The following is an 18,077-nucleotide window of genomic DNA, read 5'->3' as shown; positions in this document are numbered from 1 at the left end:
TAAGAATTTAAAAAAAATGCTGTTTTGTAGGGTGTCATGATCAACATCATGTAAAGTTATTTGCCCAGTGCTTAGAACATAGTAAATACACAATAAGTTTTAGATATCATCAAGAATTTCAAGTCCAGTAACAAAGGATAAAACAGAGGACCCAGCAAGGGGAAGGAGTCACAACACGAATTTAATCCCGTGACTCTGAATGCTAAACTCCTTCCACTACCACCTCTAGTGCTGTGGGTAAAAAGCAGGTGATGAGCCAAGTAAGAGAAAGAGTCAGTTTTCAAAGTCCCTTTGTGGGCCTAGGGAGAGGGGGGATCTGAGAAAACTACAGAGATGAGGGCAGATTGAGGATCAGAGGAAGGACAGAGAGCTGGAGGAAGCTGGACAGGTCACAGTGGATGTGTGCAAGTAATTACATATCCTCTGCCCTACCATCTGGATGTACCCGCCGTCCTAGGAGCTTAACAAAGGCCCAGGATTAATGGGGGAAAGATCCCTGGCCACATTGCTTGTGTAATGAATTACCTGGCACTGGGAAGGACAAGGACAAGAGCGTTAGGTGTAAAATACACCTGGGTGTGGGGCAGGTCAGAAGGAAAATTGGGCCCCTCAGAGAACTGCTTTCCAGGAATTCTTCTTGAAATGTTTTAATTTCTGAATTTTAGGCCTTAGAATTGACCATGGGGGAGTTAATCATTAAAAAGAGAGGAAGAAGTGAAGATTAACATGTCCCCATTGCTTGCTCTTTCACATATGATCATCACAGCTTTGCCAATGCCAGTCCCTGTTTCTAACACTCTTCACTTGGGGGAAGTCCTCAGCCTTCAAGCCCCATTCTTTGTTTGTTTTTCTCCTTCCCTGAGTGGTCCCAGCCTGCCTAACATTCCTCCAGTACAGCTTTTATTGTATTTTAGTGCACTAATTTATTTTTTTGCCTTTACCCACTAGACTGTGAGCTCAAGAAATATTTGTGGAGTGAATGAATGAATGAATAATCCTACATAGGATTTCCTACCCTACAAAGGAAGATAATGAGTTTCAGAAGTTTTAGGTTGCTGGCTTCATGAGCAGTGAGGCTGGACCTGGGGCTTGGGCCTCCTGAGTCCAAGTCCAGTGCTCTGTCTACCCAGCACAGTCATTCCAAGTCGGGAATGACTCATGAAATGGGATAGGCTGGGGAACATTTCAAAGGCAGCTGGTGTGGGCAGGATTGGAGTTGAACAGAGATAGTTCTAATCCCTACTCAGATTCTCAGTAGCTGTTTTACTCTGGCAATAGCACTTGATCTCTCTGACTCTCAATTTCTAACCTTTTAAATTGGGTTAATAATAAAGCAACAGGTCTACCAAAGCTTTGATAAACTAGACTGTGAATCACTGAAGTCAAGTATCATGACTGTTTTGCTTGCGGCCTTGTCCCAGCACCTAACATACTGGCTGGCACATAGTAGGTGCTCATTAAGTATCTGTTGAGGAAACTGAACAGGGAAAAGTGGGTTTGTACATGCGTTATCACAGTGAGCTGATAAAATTTTATTCCCACTTTGTCCCAAGGTGGATCCTCCACTGTTAGTCAATACTAAAGGCTGAACTACAAGCTTTGCCCTTACCAATCCCCCTTCCCAGAGGTGGGTGGGACAGTCCTCCCTGAACTTTAGCAGGGGCAGTTAAAGAAAGTCAGGTGTGGTCAGCGGATGTCAGTGATACAGAAATAGCTGCCAATGAGTGTCTCTGCACCAAGCCCCACCAGACCCCTGGGCTATATCTCTGGGCTCCTCCAAGTGGCCTCCCTGCTCAGCCTGGTTGTGCTGATGCTCAAGGCAGCCCGGCTTTACCTGCGCAGGCAGTGGCTACTCAAAGCCCTCCAGCAATTCCTGTCGCCTCCCTCCCACTGGATCTTCGGACACAAGAAGGAGGTAGGAAGGTGATGAGGACAGAGGGATAACAGTGAGGGCCTGGGCTGGGAGCAAGGTCAAGCAGTCATTAGACAAAGCCTTGTTATATGAGCCAGCACCTGTCTCCCCAGGTAAACCCGGCTCACCTCTCAGGTGTCAGCTTCTCACTCCCAGCAACAGGGAGCTTACTGTCTCACAAGAAGCCTGTCCTAGATTTGCTCAGCTATCTCAAATATTCCTTCTTGTGTAGACCTAAGGTCAGTCCAAATCACTCTGCAGAGCTGGTGGACAATGGTCCTTTTTCCTGAGTCTCTTCCTCTCCAGGTTGAGCAGCACCACTGACCTTACCTGTTCTCAGTTACTCTATCCTATGTCGTGGTCACCTAGTGCTGCCATAACAAAAAATACTACAAATGGGAGGCTTTAAAGAACAGGAATTTATTGTACCACAGTTTTGAATTCAGGGCATTGGCAGATCTAGAAGCTCTTTGTCTTTTTTCTCTCTCTCTGGGCTCCAGAGGAAGATTCTTGGCTGTTTCAGCTTCTCTAGCTCTGGGTCATTCTTAGCCTTCCTTGGCTGCTTGTAGATTGTCTTAGTTATCTAGTTCTGGTATAACATAAAATATACAAGTAGATGGCTTTAACAAACAGAAGTTTGTTTTCTCACAGTTTAGGAGGCTAGAAGACTGAATTCAGGGCACCAGCTCTAGGGGAAGTCTTTCTCTCTGTGTCAGCTCTGCAGGAAGGTCTTTGTCATCAATCTCTCCTGGTCTAGGAGCTTCTCTGCACAAGGATCCCCAGGTCCAAAGGATGTGCTCTGCTCCCAGCACTGCTTTCTTGGTGGTCAGAGATCTCTCTCCTCTCTGCTTGATTCTCTTTTTCATATCTCAAAAGAATTGACTCAAGATACAACCTAATCCTGTAGATTAAGCCCTGCCTCATTAACATAATTACTTCTAATCTGTCTCATTAACATCATAGAGGTTAGAATTTACAACACATAGGATAATCACATCAGATCACAAAACGATGGACAACCACACCATACAGGAAATCATGGCCTAGCCAGGATGACACTTAATTTTGGGGGATACGATTCAATCCATAACATAGGTGTATCTTTGCCTGTCATCTGTCCACCCCCTCTGTGTGTACGTCTCTCTTTTCCCTTTATGTAACAGACCCTCAGAAGGGATTGAGTTTAAAACTCGTCATACTCTTGTAAGGAGTCCCTGGGCAGTGCAAACAGTTAAGCACTGGGATACTAACTGAAAAGTTGCCAGTATGAACCTACTCAGAGGTGCTTTGGAGGAAAGGAATGGTGTTCTTCTGAAAAACTATAGCCATGAAAATCCTTTGGAGCTTAGTTCTACTCTGCAACACATGGGATCACCAAGGGCCAGAAGGGACAATATGGCAACTAGTATTCTTGAATGGCCTCATTAACATAACAAAATATAACCCCTATTCATAATCTTTAACAACCTGCAATATGCAGATGACACAAACTTGCTCGCTGAAAGCAAAGAAGACTTGAAGCACTTACGGATGAGAATCAAAGACCACAGCCTTCGGTGTGGATTACACCCCAACATAAAGAAAACAAAAATCCTCACAACTGGACCAATAAGTAACATCATGATAAATGGAGAAAAGATTGAAGTTGTCAAGGATTTCATTTTACTTGGATTAACAAACAACACCCAGGAAGCAGCAGTCAGGAAATCAAATGATTCATTGCACTGGGCAAATCTGCTATAAAGGACCTCTTTAAAGTGCTGAAAAGCAAAGATACCACCCTGAAGACTAAAGTGTGCCTGACCCAAACCATGGTATTTTCAATCACCTCATATGCATATGAAAGCTGGACAATGAATAAGGAAGGCCAAAGAAGAATTGACGCCTTTGAATTGCAGTGTTGGCAAAGAATGCTGAATATACCATGGACTACCAAAAGAATGAACAAACTGTCTTGGAGGAAGTACAATCAGAATGCTCCTTAGAAGCAGGGATGGCAAGACTACGTCTCATATACTTTAGACATGTTATCAGGAGGGATCAGTCCCCGGAGAAGGACATAATGCTTGTAAAGTAGAGGGCCAGAGAAAAAGAGGAAGACCCTTAACAAGATGGATTGACACAGTGGCTGCAACAATGCGCTCAAGCATAACAATGATTGTGAGGGTAGCACAGGACCAGGCTGTGTTTCTTTCTGTTGTACATAGGGTCGCCATGAGTCAGAACCGACTGGACTGCACCTGACAATAATAACACTCATAATCAGGGTCACATTCAAGTTAAAGGGGTTAGGACTTCAATATCTTTTGAGGGGACATAATTTAATTCATAATATGATCTCCACCTGGGCCGGAGTGCACTTGAGAACACACAAATTGGTCTGAGGGAATCTCTGCCCTGGGAATTCACAGACTATGGAGGAGAAGACAGGAAATCTAGGAAGATATCAGAGCAGAGGAAAAGGCTCATTCTGCTGGGTAGGGAGAGGATGATGTCAGGTGTAGAGGATCAAATGTCTTGGTTTGCCCAGGACTGAGGGGTTAGTGGAATGCAAAATTTTTATTGCTTAATTAAACCATGACAACTCCAGGCTAATATGAGAGGAAAGAGCTCTAGGATGGTCCCCAGGTGAAGGCTCTTGACTTTTGAGTTGTGCCATTAACCAGAGTCTGTTTACTTGCATGCTCTGCTCTCCTCCTCCCACAGTCCTAGGCTTTGAGCACCTTGGAATTGAGCATATCAGGGTTCTCCCTGTACCCCAATGCCCAACATTAAACCCAGCTCAGAGGGGATGCTCAGCCCCAGTGTGTGGCATGAAAGGAGGGTGGAGGAACATGGAGAGGAGTTCACCAAGGGCTTGTGACTAGACAAACGTCAGGAGGAAGTGAGGGTTGCAGACAGCTGAGGTCTCTCTTTTCTCCATGAAGGAGTCAGGGGAATTATGAACAGAGTGGAGCTAAAGACAGAAACTGTTCAATTTGGCCACAGGGAAATATTCAAAGCCCAGTTTGTTCATAAGAATTGTGGTGCTAATGACTTCCAGATTTTTTGACGATTTTGGGATATTACGTTTTTTTCGTTTTTTTTTTGATGCAGTTGTCACTAGTAGCCATTGGTTTTCTTCTTGGACCCAAGTGGGCTAACCTGTGTTCTCTCTGCCCAGCTCCCTCTCTGGACTTCTCTGGTGCCCACTGGCCGGTCAGTCCACCTGCTGGGGCTGCCATGGGCTGCCTCCTGTCCTTGAGCAGGCATGGCTGAAGCAGACCAGGCTGCCCCTTTCTAAGCTATGATCTGACATAAGAAACCACTGAAAATTCTTCCAGTGACTTGCCCTCTACGCTAATGGCCATAAGGTTTGTAGACTCAATAATTAGGTAATTCTTGTTAACATAAATATTAGTGATATTGAATAATCTCTCTGCTTCTGCTGACTTAATAGCAATTACAGTAAAATTCTTTTTTAAATTCAGTTCTTATAATACCATCTGAGATTTTTGTTTATTTAATACTTCTATTATTAGCTAGGAGCCTTGGTGGCACAGTGGTTAAGAGCTCAGCTGCTAACTGAAAGGTCAACAGTTCAAATCCACCAGCTGTTCCTTAGAAACCCTATGGGCAGGTCTGCTGTGTCCTATAGCGTTGCTACGTGTTGGAATAGACTTGAAGATAATAGGTATGGGTATTATTGGCTAACTCATGAATTCAAATGCCACAGATAATTAAGTTAAACCTAATCTTTCAGGACACATGTCAGGTGACGAGGCATGGCAGCTAAGCATGTAGGCTCTATTGCCAAGCTACATAGGTTCCCATCCCAGCTCTCCTGCTTAACTTTAAATACCCTGTCTATGCCTCAGTTTACTCATCTCTAAAAGGGGGATAACACTAATTCTAGTTTACTCAAGTGATTTATTATAATTTGAGGATGATGCCTGGCACAGCAAGGGCAACAGTCACACTCACTATGATTTGTATAAATGAGAATAACATCGATGCCTGTAAAAATGAGCATTAGGTAAGTTTAACAAACTCACTCATTAATAGGGGTGAAATCCAACAGGGAATATGGAAGGAGGAACCCACAACTTCAGGGTTCAAATAGCTCCAAACAGCCCCCAAAACCTCATCTTTCCCTCTGACCTCCCTCCTATCCTAGGTGTGCCTGCTATGTCAGCAGAGCCCATAACACCTGACCAGTACCTGTAGTGGCCCCATTATTACCTGTCCACGTGCTTGCCCTATGTCTCCTTTGGGCCTGCAGCTCCCAAAAGCAGTTGAGTGAGGACAACTCTGGTAAAGCACTGCCTGGCTCATGTGGCCACTCCAGCAGGGCAGGACCGTTATTTGCCTGCAAGGTTACTACCACTGCCACCCTGGGCACCATCTACTCCACAACTGCACTGACCCTTTCTGGCCAGAGAGGAACAGGAGCCAGCCTGTAGAAGCCCCAGCAAGAAGACTGGCAGGCCAGGTGGCACCAGGTGGTCCAAAGTTGGGAATAAGCAGACAGCATGCAGGTTATACTCCCTGGGTTCTCCAAAGGGAACCAATGGCAATGCCCAGGGGGCAGGATTTGGGGGCAGGTGGCTGTTCTGGACACTAAGCAATCAGAAAGGAGGCATTCCACAGTGCTGGAACATAGTCCTACAGGCTCCTACGGGCCTGTGCAGTCCTAGAGGTAAAGCCAAGGTAACTGGTATGATGAGAGGTTCTGACTGGCCAGAACTGCGCTGGATCAAAGGAGAAAGAAGCTCCTCTGATGGACATGATCTAGCAGCACAAAGCAGCTTCATAATGTAATTAAAGCAGGACACCTAACTTAGGGCAGAATTGCCTGCCTCCCCCACTACAACCTTAGCTCCCTGATAGCAAGGATTTTATTTGTTCACCTGCTTCCAGGGTGATACTTGACAGAGAGTAGGTGCTCAATAAATATTTATCAAATAAATGGATGAATCCATCCAAATTCATCCATCCGTCCTTCTACTCACTCATGTAGTCACTCATTCACTGATGTGGAAACATTCTGAGATGTCTGTCAAGATAACTGCGATGAGCCAAAAATGAAAGATGAAACTGTAATTGGCTTTGATTGGGTCTACCACAGGACATTAGAAAGAGATCCAAATCCTTAATCTCTGCTAGCAGATCCAGAACAACCCACTCTGTGGCTATTCTACGCTTCATCCATACTCCAAGTACTGGACCTAAAATAAAGTTTTTATCGGTTTGTTTCTACCCTTGGTTACAGTTTCAGAAGGATCAGGAGCTGCAACAGTTGATGAAATTGGTAGAGAAATTCCCATGTGCCTGTCCTCACTGGCTGTGGGGAGCAAGGTTGTCATACTGGTCTATGACCCTGACTACATGAAGGTGATTATGGGGAGATCAGGTGAGAGCCAAATCCAGATGGAGCAGCTCTTTCCTCTTGGATACATGTCCTGGGTCTGTAAAATTCCAGGAGAGCATAGTACAACCATCAGTATCTAAACACTCTACCAGTCATGCTCCCAGCCTAACACCCAGCCTAATGACAACAATAATTTCTTAGTACTGGACATTTAAAATATCTCTGTGTGAGGCTGGATTTCTCCTCTGTCCCCTCTCTCACTCCATCCCTCCTTGCCTTCCTCCCTCCCTCCTTTCATTTTTTATTTCCTTCCTCTCTCCCTTCACTCCTCCCTCCCTCTCTCCCTTACTTCTTTCTTTTCTTCAATCCTTTTTCTTTTCCTTCTATCTTCCTACCTCCAAATTGAGATACTCTGTTATGTTCAATGTCCCATATCTGAAAGACAAATTTCCAATCCACAGTGGGGTCTAGTTGCTCTCATTTCTGTCTGTTGATTTTTGTCTGCTGTGGGTCATGGGATGGCAAAGCCACCACAAATTCTAGAAAAGCTACAAGGCTTCTGTCTTACTTTTTGGCACTGATAATGTAGCCTATGTTTCTGGCAAATTCCACATCCCAGCCTATGGGTTGCTGCTGGAGGTACACTGAGTCTGTCTCCATGACTCACACTGACTACTGGGACAGTGATAGTCAGGGCTGGGGGTAAGCGAGAGGTAGACTGGTATAGATTTCCAGCTGACAATCATCAAGAACTGATGGCAGCTAATGATCTGGGCAACAACTACCTCCTGGGTGCTGCCTTATCTACTCCCATCCTAATGCCCTCCCTTATCTTTCAGACCCAAAGGCTATTGATGCCTACAGATTCCTGGCTCCCTGGATTGGTACACGCATTTAAACTAGGACATCGTTCCACTCAACAGCTAGGTTTGCCACCAGTGATCCTTTTGACTCACAGAGAATAGGGGCCCAAAACCCACTGTCACCTTTCCTATACAGTTAGTCCCCAACTTATGACAGGGTTCTGTTCCAACAACCCTGTTGTCGGTCGGCTCTGGCATAAATCAAATATCTCATTTTTTTTTTTTAGTTTTCATTATTATTAGCTTTTATTACCGGTATCTTTATTTGTCTTTGGGAGTGGCATGAGCAAATTACATGCTACAACATCAGTGAATTACATGCTACAACATTATGTGTTGTACATATTACTAACAATAAGATGTACAAAAAAAAAAAAAAAGGCAGTGGTATGTCTTGAATATGTCGTAAGTATGGGACTACCTGTACCTGAATCAAGCTTCCTCTCTCTTCTTCTATCAGACCCTCTTGGTGATGAGAGCCTTCCAAGAGCTCAGCTCCTTCCACATCTCTTCTCAGTTCTTTCCAAACATCAGAGCCTGACACTTATTTAAGACCTATTCTCAACTTGTTTTCAACCTTTATCTCACAGCTATTATAATCACATCCTATGTACCAGCCAAACTGGAAATTCACATTCCTGAAAAGTGCCAATCTTTTCCAGACTTTGCCCATGATATGCCTTCAGCTGGGTTTCTTCCCCCAAGCCAACCTTGATCCCTCAAACTTGTCTCCAATAGTCCCTCTGATCCTGTCTTCCCAACACATAGACACATACCTATCTCTGGACCAGGATACAGTTTGCTTCTGTTGAATGGGCAGACGTGGCTCCAGCACCAGAGGATGCTGACTCCAGCCTTCCACTTCAACATCCTGAAGCCCTACGTGAGCTCATGGCTGACTCTGTCCGAGTGATGCTGGTAAATCTCTGTCTCTCTTACTTTCACACACTCCCTCACTCACAGATTCCCACACTCACTCATGGTATACACTCATACAATCCACTCTCAAACAAATGTGTCCCAAGGGACTTTCATCAGACACAGCCATATACAATGACTTTCTCAAATCCACACATACAGATCAACCCCTGTTAGTACACATATCTATTGTCAGTCACTTTGATAACTTGTAAGGCCAGGACCTTGTGTTCTTACAGACTGTTGCATGCCCTATCACCCAACCTAAAGTGAGTCCCACACTCCAACACACATGTGCTGACTGCCATGCAGAGACACGGGTTCGGGCACACTCACTGACTCACATACATACATATTTAGACACATCAAGACATACCTGGCTGTTATGGACAGGCATGCACTCCTACACACACTTGTACATATGCCCAAATATGCTTGCTATCCAGCACTTAGAAAAAGCCTTCCTTCTCATACTAAAAGTCAAAAAACAAACCCATTGCCATCAAATAGATTCCTACCCATAGGTATAAATAAATTCCTCTCCTGATTGACTGAAACCTCCTCCAGGATTTAAGAAAAAACAGAGTCTCAGACCACTACTGTTAGACCACTGTTCCCCAAATTAGATGTGATGGGTAAGAACCCAGCCACCGACTTGAATCTATACTTTGCTCGTCTGACAAGGAAGAGAGGATTATGGTCTATAAAAGGGCCCACCTATTCCCACCTCTGTGTCTTCAGCACCATGAGCTATGGAATGGTTAATGCCCATTGGCCAGCAGGAAAAGCTGACCCTGTCTGGCCTGAGTGAAGCTAGCTTCAGTGGCAGGGATGATTTTCCAAGATATTTCTCAGATGCTCTCGTCTCAGCACGGGGTTTCTGAATAGATTGGAACCGTTCCATGGATCAAAATATACACTGAGTACACATTCTCATAGCCTCCCATTGGGATTCTGATTTGTTACCCAACTTAGGCTCAGTAAAGAAAAAAAAAATGCTGAATGAAAAGGAATTGAAATTCATGATGTTCTTTCCTTAAAAGACTCCTCTATTCCTTGCCCCTTAGACTTTTTCTTGTCTTGGCATATTTGCTCCCTAAAATTGTGGTGCTACCTGTCCTTCACCTCTACCTCAGCTCTCAGAACACCAGTGAGTCCCCCTGCTCTTAGTCCCCTGAAAAACATTTGTTCTGGTCAACCAAAAGGTGGTTATCATCAAAAATTTTTCATATAATTCAAAACTTGATTTAGACTCTTCTGAGAGCATATATTTAATTTATGATAAAAACCTGTGAGGAAATAGGTATCGGTACACAAATATGTGCTTTACAGTCTTACTTGTTCACAATACCTCTCCTTTAGAAAGTGAGGAATTCCCAGCAGGACATCTGAGGAGACAGAAAGGAGAGTATGGCCTTTTTAGCACAGGCCATCCGGAAGAGTTTGAGTAAAGTTAAGGTCCCCTTCCTGCCCAGGACAAGTGGGAGAAACTCATCACCCAGAATTCACTTCTGGAAGTCTGTGAGCATGTCTCCCTGATGACCCTGGACACCATCATGAAGTGTGCCCTCAGCCGCCAGGGTAGCCTCCAGCTGGACAAGTCAGCAATGACTCTTCATCATCATGACACTTGTTCTTGACAACTTTCAGTGGATTTACCTGAGAGGCAGGTGGGGCATCTTGGATGCTCACCTCCCAAAAAGCAAGATTCTATGCCTGGATCCAGATAAATAAGTTGAAGACTGGGTGCTCATGACATCTTATCAAGGGCTGGGGACCACAAGGGCTGTAAGACTAGAAGACATGGATGCCTCCATGGTACCTGTCCCCACTGTTTGGAGCTCTCTCTGCCCAGACCACCACTCCACCACTTGGTCAGAGGCCTTTCTCACCTTTAATCTCTTCTGCATCCTCTGCCTTCAGGAGCTCCCACTCCTACATTCAGAGCATTGGGTACCTGAGCAGCCTGGTGGTTTCCCGTATGAGGAATGTCTTTTACCAGAACGACATCATCTACAGGCTGACTCCTGATGGCCTCTTGACCCACCGTGCCTGCCAACTTACCCATCAGCACACAGGTCTTAGGTTACCCTCACAGGCAGCCCCCCATCTCCACCAAGGCCCAGGCTAAAGGAACCTGCCCTGACAACTCTGGCAGAGCTAGACCCTGGTGCCCCTGCAGGACCTGGCACACACTCAGGGTGGGTACATCTATATCACACAGAGGATGCTCACCAAGATGTTGTGTGCCAAGCACTGTGCCAGACATTTACATGTGTCAGAATGTTTGGTGATGGTTGATGAGACCTCATCCCAGGAAACATTCAGGCAGAGGCTCCATGGGCTCTGCTAGTAAGGGGATTCTGACCTACAATCCACTAGTGCTGGAGCTCTTACCTCTGACCCACACTCATCTCCAGCTCCACCTCAGTCAGGCCTGACACCCAGATTGATACCAGATGGGGCCAATGGTGTTACAGTGGGTACCCTTGGCTGCTGTGCCCAAAGCCTCACCTTCTACCAATAACCACTATCCTTGGACAGACCGAGTCGTCAGAATGAGGGAGGCTAGAATGCAGGAAGAGGGAGATCTAGAAGAGATCAGAAAGAAGAGACACTTGGATTTCCTGGACATCCTCCTATGTGCCAAGGTGAGTGTGGAAGAGGCCTGAGGCTTTGCCCAAAAGACTGGGCCTGGGGGCAAACCCTACATTCTCCCTGTGGCTTCTCCCAGATGGAGAATGGGAGCAGCTTGTCTGATGAGGACCTTTGAGCAGACTGGACACGTTCATGTTTGAAGGCCATGACACCACAGCCAGCAGCATCTCCCGGACCGTCTATGCCCTGGTTGCACACCCCAAACATCAGCAGAGGTGCCAGGAGGAGATCCAGAGCCTACTGGGGGATGCAGCCTCTGTCACATGGTGAGTGCTCAAGAGGTTGGAGGTCCCTGCCTCTCTGTTAGAGGAGAAGTCCCTGGGCCTGTCCACCTCTTGGTCTGGGCTTTGTCTCAGGAACCACCTGGACCAGATGCCCTATACTACCGTGTGCATCAGGGAGACTCTGTGACTCTACCCTCCTGTGCCAAGCATTAGCAGAATGTTCAGCAAGCCCATCACCTTCCCTGATGGACGCTTCTTACCCAAAGGTATGAACTTCACCATCCTCACTCAACTAACTTCTAGGAACTATAGCCACCACCACCATCAGTTGCCAGCAAGTTGATCCTGATTATGGCCGCTCCATGAGTGTCAGAATAGAACTGTACTCCATAGGGTTTTCAATGGCTGGTTTTTCAGAAGTAGGCTACTAGGCCTATTTCATGAGATACCTCTGGGTGGACTTTAACCTCCAACCTTTCAGTTAGCAGCTGAACCCGTTAAGTGTTTGTACCGCCCGGCGATTCCATGAACTATGAAACACATAGCCTTCAAGGCTATTCTGACTCATTGTGACACTTTAGGAAAGAGTAGAACTGCCCCATATATTTTCAAAAGCTGTAAATATTTGCTGAAGCAGACATTTTTCTCCCGTGGAGCAGCTAGTGGATTCTAACCACTGACCTGTCCTTTAGCAGCTGAGCACTTAACCACTGAGCCACCTTCAGTCTTCTCTCTGTCTCTGAATCGGAGTCTTCCTGAGTATTTATGCACTTCACCACAACCCAGCAGGGTGGCCAGACCCAGAGGTATGAAGTCCTGGGAAGAAGAGATGGGTTGATCTATCTAGTTCATACCTCCTCAACCTCCCACCTTTGGAAGTCCTGCTCTCTCATGGGTTGGAAGGAGGAGCCTGACCCCTAGGTTCCCTGGCCCTGTGCTCTCTCTGCAGGTGTTTGATCCTTCCTGGTTTGCGCTGGGCTCTACTCAACATAGCCATGCTTTCCTGCCTTTCTCAGGAGGACCCAGGTGAGTTGTCCTATGTCTGGTGATGGGGTGGTTACTGGGCATGTGCCCTAATGGTGGTGTTCACCTATGTGCATAGGTGGCAGCCACAGGTATGCCTGGTAGTATCTGCATTTCTAGGCCACATTTTCAGGCCCTCGCCATCTAGGTGGAACACAGGTGCCCAGGTCCTCAGAGAGAAGATAAGATAGGGTGATGTGGGGGAGTCAGAGAGGAAACAAGAAAGCTTCCTGGAGAGGGTGAAGGGGAAAGGAACTGTGTGTATGTGTCCTTTGTGTGTATATCTGTACAAAAGAAAGGCAGATTTTTAGGCAATCCATGGAGTTGTTGCTCCCACTACCCTTTCCCAATGACAGCCAACATTCAGCATGAGTGGGTTTTCCAAAGTTTAGTGTATTGTAGTGTTTTCCTCATTTTTTGACTTTGACTTTTCAGATAGACTATCTTGTGCCTTTTAAATTTCTGATGTTGTGCTATTAATTGTGAGAATTTTTAAGAGTGGATTTCTCTCTTCCTAATCATTTTTAATTGAGCCATTGCCTTTCCTACTTAATTCAATACTCTGCCTTCCCACTGCATGACACCTGCATTTTGCCTGAGTTTCTAATTCCAGATGCCTTGCATGTCTCAAGGGTTCAACCCACATACTTGAAAGGCTATGATTGCCTTCTGTAGGAATTGTTACACCAATTTGTCTTTTCTATTTCAGGGTCTACTCCAATAAAAATGTTCACTACCTATTAATGCTCACGTTCCCATGACAACATTATCAGTTGGTAAAGTTTGTCACATGAAGTACAATTTATACACCATAAATTAAAATTACCTATCGCCATCCATTCGATTCCAACTGTAGCAACCCTATACAACAGAGTAGAATTTCTCCATAGGGTTTGCAAGGAGCAGCTGATGGATTTGAACTGCTGACCTTTTGGTTAGTAGCCGAGTTCTTAACCATTTCACCACCAGGGCTCCGTAGGGTCCACATAGTTCAAAGCTGGAGGGAAAAAAAAAAGAAAGAGAAAAAATGAAAGAAATTAAGAAAAGAATAGAGAAAGAAAGAAAAAAAAATGAGGACAATAAACTGTTTTTAACAGAATATCCACAATATTGTATATGAAATTTAGAATTTGAAAGATTCCTGGTGTGTAACTTATAAAACACACTTGAAATGGCTATTCAGTTGAGACAAAGACACTTTGAAATGGTTGCTGTGACAGTCCTCAAAGACTGCTGAAATCATCCTCTGAAATACAAATCGCCATAAACTTTTTAAGTGTTTAGCAGAGAAAGGTTTTGATGAGTCCATAATTCCATGAATTCTTCAAATGGGTGAGTCATATTTCAGGTATTGGGTCTTAAGCACATTGTCCTCGCGCAAATGGTTTTCCAGGATTTAATTTCCCCTGAACTCACGTCCCCTTCTAAAGACTGGCTGGAAACCATGCTGCTGCCACTGCAAGGCAGTAGAGACTTGGGTACTGAATTATAAGGTCAGAACTAATATCTTAATTGATTTGATTTGATTTGACTTGATCCCATTTTACTTTATTTCACTCAAATCAATTATTTTAACTCAATTTTAAAAGCATTTATTAAGCGTATACACTGTGTGACAAGTCTCATTTTAGGAGATGGTAACACACATGAAAAATACTGTCTGAACCTCCAAGAGTTTTCAGCCGAGGACAGAAATGTACAGAAATAGCTGTAGGTAAAAAAAGACATCATTAATTTGTTCATCCACTCTTTCACTTATTGAGGAGTTTTTTAACGTTCCTGGCACTGCCCTAAGAACTGGACTAGGATGTGTCTTTAAATGAAACACTAATGATGACTTGGAGCCCTGGTGGCACAGTGGTTAAGAGCTTGGCTGCTAACCAAAAGGTCAGCAGTTTGAACCTACCAGCCTTTCCTTGGTAATACCATGGGGCAGCTCCACTCTGTCCTATAGAGTCACTGTGAGTCGGTATCAAATCAACAGCAATTTCTTTTTTTTAAATGGTGACTTAAAAAAAAACCCACTGCCGTCAAGTCAATTCTGATTCATAGTGACCCTATGGGATGGAGTAGAACTGCACCATAGAGTTTCCAAGGAGCACCTGGAGGATTCAAACTGCCAACCTCTTGGTTAGCAGCCGTAGCACTTAACCACTACGCCACCAGGGTTTCCCTTAATGGTGACTTAGGGGCCAGAAAATGGAGAGAGACACCTAGAATAGGGGGTGCAGGAAGGCTGTTCATTGCAACAGAGGCTCAAGGTTATGGGCAGGCAGAGGAGGGGAAGGGCATTCTCAGTGACCTCAAGGACAGGAGCTTGAGCCAGGATTGGAGCTGGACAGGTAAAGCTGGGTGAGGCTCCCACTGATACAGGGGTTTAAATGGCAGTGGAGGTATTTGGATGCTCCACCTGCCACAAGGAGCACAGGAGAGCCTGAGCTGGGCTATGGCTACAGTGTGGAGGGAGACAGAGCAGGAAGACCAGAAAAATCCAGGTAAGGAGACTGAGGGATGTCAAGGAAGGGACATTTCTGGAATAGTTATGAAGACTACAGAAGCTAGTTGAGTAAGGAGATGAGGGGGCAGGAGTCTGGACTATTAATCAGAAGTCTGATGGTGTAACAGGGAGAGGAGGGGAGTTCCCTACATGATCTTCCTTTCCAGAAAGCTTCACTATTACCCTTCTGACTTCCCCAAACCACTCTAACCTGCCCTGCCTCTATTGGCAAGCCAACATCCCCCTAAATGGTTAGGTCCTGAGAGCGTGGCTCACCCTGCCCCTCCAGTGAACGGAACAGTATCCTCCACACTGTGGGAAAAGTCACTGTTTGTGCAGTGAGTGAAAAAACCAATGTTCAATTTTTGAAGAGATTCATTTGGTTAGACTCTGAAGCTTAGAGCACTGGCCTTCTCCTAACAGAGGATTTCAAGCTCCTTCTTAACACATACCTTTCTTCTAAGATCAGATCTATTATTCCTTTCCCTCCAAATATTCGCTCACTCATTCAGCAAACATAACTGAGCCCCTACATGTGCCAGGTAGGATTTACCACAGAGAAGACTTGCCCTTACACCACAGCTGGGGTGGCCTGGAGGGAAAGAGAAGCTTCTGTGCAAACCTTAAATGACTCCATAATAATATCTAGCCCAGTCCTTCTCAACCATATTCCGTGAGAGAATTAAGCCCTGACAGTCTAAGATATTCATTAAATGTAATGAATTAACTTCTCTCTTCTGCCTCTGGAATGTCTGGCTGTACCTTCCTCAGAATTAAGGATTTGGTCACTCAAATAATAATCTATAGAGCTTAATGCTCTCTGAGAACCCAGCTTAGAAAGGCTGTTAGATGCTCACGCTTGTACCTCTGCCATTTCTTCATGTTCCTCTCTTTGCCTAGGTTGGCTTTCCCTATTAGAGAACACCTACATGTCCTTCAAAGCTCAGATCAAATGTTCCCTCATTAGCAAAACTTCTCCTTCTCCACCACCCATCCCACCATTACAAACCAGGTTAATAGCCTATTCTAAGCCCCAAAACCCCTGTCTTCCCCGTGGCAAGGCTCAGCACAGAATAGGAAAAAATTCAGTTACAGGACTCAGACCTGTATTTGCTGAGGGACCTCAGAAAGAGAAATGTTCCCAGGTGCAGGAGAAGTTAAGAGCTAAGCTTTGAAGAGTCGTCAGATTTGTCAAAGGTCAGGGGAAGACTGTGACCAAGGCTTGGGAGTAGAGATGTGTGTGACCTGTAAGGAGAGGACTAGGGGCTAAGCTCCATCAAGGAGAACCCTAAATGTCCAGTTCAGAGGGGCACAAAGTGGCCAATGCCTGCCCAGCTCAGAACTGGGCCTCAGGCCGATTCTCCTTGGCTGTCTCACCCTGGCCCAGAAACTGCATTGGGAAGCAGTTTGCCATGAATGAGCTGAAGGTGGCCGTGGCCCTGACCCTGCTCCACTTTGAGCTCTCACCGGAACCCAGGTCCCCTACCCCATGTCGGGAGTTATACTGAAATCCAGGAATGGGATCCACCTGCACCTGAAGAAGTTCCTCTAACCTGGATGGGGACAAGGGCAGGCTTATACCATCTATTTGGCTCTGTCCCCTATCTGCCCATCCCCAGGCTTTCTATCTGGAACCTGCCTGATCTCTTGCCTCCTGTCCACCAGAAATTCTGTCTTCCTCTCTGGCAACCTTCCTCCAGGTTCCCTCCCTGTTTTTCTGTCTACCTTTCTCTACCCACCTATACTTCAAAGTGGCCAACTAACACTTGATCTGCCCTTCAGCTCGTCTGCCCACCTGTAGGTCTACATTCTTGTACCAGCTTGTCTGTCTCTGTATGAGCTTCCTATTCCTGCTATAACAAATTACCACTAATTTGGTGGCTTAAAACAACACAATTTTATTCTCTTACAGTTCTGAATGTCAGAGCCCAGCGCAGGTTCTACCAGACAAAAATCACAGTGGTACCAGGCCAGTCTCCCTCCAGAGGCTGTAGAGGAGAACTTTTCCTGGCCTTTTCCAGCTTCTTTTCCTGCTCACCTTGCATCCTTCACTCATGGCTCCTTCCTCCATTTTCAGAGCCAGCAGCATCTTCAAATCTTTCTCTGCTTCTGTCTTCATATTGCCTCCTCTCTTTTAAAGATCTTGTGACTATTGGTCCCACTCAGATAATCTAGGATAGTCTCCCAATCTCAAAATCCTCAATGTAATTATTTTTTTGTCATGTAAAATATTCACAGTTTCTGGGGATTTGAGTAATGACATTTGGAGGCCATTATTTATCCTACTACAGTACCCATATGATCGTCATCTGGTCTGTCATAGCTGAATATTACCCTCTACCCAAATGTCATTCACACAACTCAGTACTTCTTTCCCAACTCCCACCACCAATATGAACTAGACTAAAGTTCACAGTGCTTCACATAGTATCTGTTCTCCTGGGGATGGAGGTGGATGACAGGAAAAGTGGGGTGGGGGGGGGGCGGGGGTGGGGAGAGACAGATGAGAGAAATCCCTTCTGAGGAAGTAGAAGGGAGTTAAAATTCCCTTTACAATGCCCAGGATACTGTGTGCTCCCTAAAGCTGACCCTAGCCCAACCTGATCCCTCCCACCCCCTTCATGCAGGCCCC

General features: G+C 45.4%; 1 pseudogene; it reads left to right on the top strand.

Annotated features, from left to right (window-relative positions):
• Window positions 1–1,720: 1,720 nt before the first annotated feature.
• LOC126071727 (cytochrome P450 4A11-like) lies at window positions 1,721–16,997 on the top strand (annotated as a pseudogene).
• Window positions 16,998–18,077: the final 1,080 nt, after the last annotated feature.

Source organism: Elephas maximus, chromosome 3 (assembly GCF_024166365.1).
Source record: "Elephas maximus indicus isolate mEleMax1 chromosome 3, mEleMax1 primary haplotype, whole genome shotgun sequence".
Classification (NCBI taxonomy): domain Eukaryota; kingdom Metazoa; phylum Chordata; class Mammalia; order Proboscidea; family Elephantidae; genus Elephas; species Elephas maximus.
The sequence above is the reverse complement of the archived record's forward strand: the minus strand, read 5'-3'. Positions and strand labels throughout refer to the sequence as shown.